The sequence below is a fragment of the Aplysia californica genome, unplaced genomic scaffold, assembly GCF_000002075.1.
Source record: "Aplysia californica isolate F4 #8 unplaced genomic scaffold, AplCal3.0 scaffold00012, whole genome shotgun sequence".
Classification (NCBI taxonomy): domain Eukaryota; kingdom Metazoa; phylum Mollusca; class Gastropoda; order Aplysiida; family Aplysiidae; genus Aplysia; species Aplysia californica.
The window spans coordinates 1,111,419-1,113,487 of NW_004797282.1; the positions used below are offsets into that span (position 1 = coordinate 1,111,419).

General features: G+C 46.6%; 1 protein-coding gene across 2 annotated transcripts in view; it reads right to left on the minus strand.

Annotated features, from left to right (window-relative positions):
* LOC101847627 (UDP-glucose 4-epimerase) overlaps nucleotides 1-2,069 on the minus strand; it is a 49,256-nt gene that overhangs the window by 37,713 nt on the left and 9,474 nt on the right. The window contains exon 1 of one of the 2 annotated variants that reach the window (XM_005090060.3): nucleotides 1,767-1,900. The exons of the other annotated variant lie outside the window; for it this stretch is intronic. The gene's annotated coding sequence lies outside the window, so the exon portion shown is untranslated. Of the gene's footprint in view, nucleotides 1-1,766; nucleotides 1,901-2,069 lie in introns of those variants that run through there. 2 annotated transcript variants of the gene reach the window in all.

The window sequence follows — 2,069 nt, forward strand, 5'->3', positions numbered from 1 at the left end:
TAGATAGATAGATAGATAGATGGATGGATGGATGGATGGATGGATGGATGGATGGATGGATGGATGGATGGATGGATGGATGGATGGATGGATGGATGATAGATAGATAGATAGATAGATAGATAGATAGATAGATAGATAGAGAGACCAAAGAGAGAGAGGGAGGGAGGGAGAGAGAGAGAAAGAGAGAGAGAGAGACCAAAGAGAGAAGAGGGCAAAGAGGGGGGGGGGAAATTGAAGGAGGGGGTCCTCTAAACTGTCCTGGGTGAACCACCAGTCAGTTCAAAAAGAACATTTTTTTTTTTAAATCAAGCTTAAAACCATAAAATCCTATCGAAACCTTAAAAACCACAATACACTGTATCAGATTACACGCACAATTCACGCATCCACGAAACAAGACGCCGGGCTGTATTACAGATCAACACTCCAGCATGCACTGCGAGACACTGTACACGACTCCACACTCCCGAGGTCAGCACGCATGGGTGCTCCCATGCCGCCTTTCCATCAGGAGGAATAATCGCGGAAAGGAACGCGGAACTCAAAGACGAGAGCCGCCGGACAACCAATGCCAGACAAAGGAACCAAACAGACAACCAATCAAGTCGCTGCATGACGTTCCGGCTCGACCAGCCAAAATCGTGTGACGTCACAGCGGTCTCTTATGCCCCCCAGACAGAGCGGTCCCAAAGCAGGTGTCACGGTACGTTGGCTGGTCAACGATTTTGTCCTCGTGTCGTGACACATCCGGTCAGCTCTGCTTATACTTCCCAGCCAAAGCATGACAATCTTTTAGGTTGTAGAGAGAGTTTTACGGCATTTGCAACACAATAAGGTCATATAGGAGACCAAGATTAGAAGTGTTACAAGACAGTAACAATACAAACAAAGTAGAGAGATCAGGACGATAATAATTTTTTTGATAGGACTGAAAGAAAGAGCAATCCATCAGAACCAGAGCACCCGTCAACCAGGGCACGCTAATCCGTGATATTCTGAGACATTGATCCATTCCCGGGATTTGTACTACCCATGTACGTCATGCTGTGTTAAAACAGAACGTGTCCATCCAACAACAATCGGGTTCGAATTCGGGGGTAGCCTTTGAAAAAAATCCTCTCTAAAACTGTCTCCTTTCACCCCCCTTTCCTACTATCCAGCAATGTTCTGTCGTCTGCTTTCGTCTCTACTTTCTGCCCCTACCCCCTCATCACCTTTGGTTACTCGTCTGGGCTCCTGACTCTTTCTGCAGCCTTTCTACTGCTACTCCTTGGCTCCTTCTCACTGCTGTCTTTCAGCCACACCCCTGATCTTCTGATAGGAAAAATCTACACCTAGCCTTCTCGGACAAGGGCAAAAAATCTCGGAGGTCCTGCGTGGGAGTGGCGCACGTTAAAGATCCCTCGGTGGTCCAAAATCGATAAGAGTAGGCGTCGGTCGCCACCCGGGCAAAATTCAAAATTTCCAACCAACTGAAAATGTTTAATGTGTCCCGCGCGTTCATACGACCTTATGCAGTTGTGAGCGCCGTAAAACACTTACTCAAAAAAGGAACGATTTACACCTTAGCTTTTTCGGGCAAGGACGAAAAATCTCGTCGGTCCCGTGTGCTAGTTGCGCACGTTAAAGATCCTTTGATGGCCTAGTGTCGATAAGTCAGGAGTAGGCTTCGGCCTCCACCCGGGCAAAAATTCCTACCAACTGAAAATGTTTAATATGCCCCGTGCGCTCATATGCAATTGCGAGCGCCATAAAACACTTACCCATAAGAAAAGCAGTCGTCTCACTCTCTCTCTCCACAAAATCACAAGACCAACACGTACAAATCTGCAATACAGGAGAAAGACAGACAGGCTCCGTTCCCACAGGAAATGTTGCCACGACGTGTTGACGCAATAACCCCCGGACTGGATCTTCATTACATCGCTGGCTGTATAAGAATAAGACCTTTTCTTTTCCTTTACCACGCAAAAAAACGTTGCCCTGTAATATTATTAAAACCTCCACAACTGCAGCGCATATTTTTTACTTCTTCTTCTTCTTCTTCTTTTCTCTCTCTCTCTCTC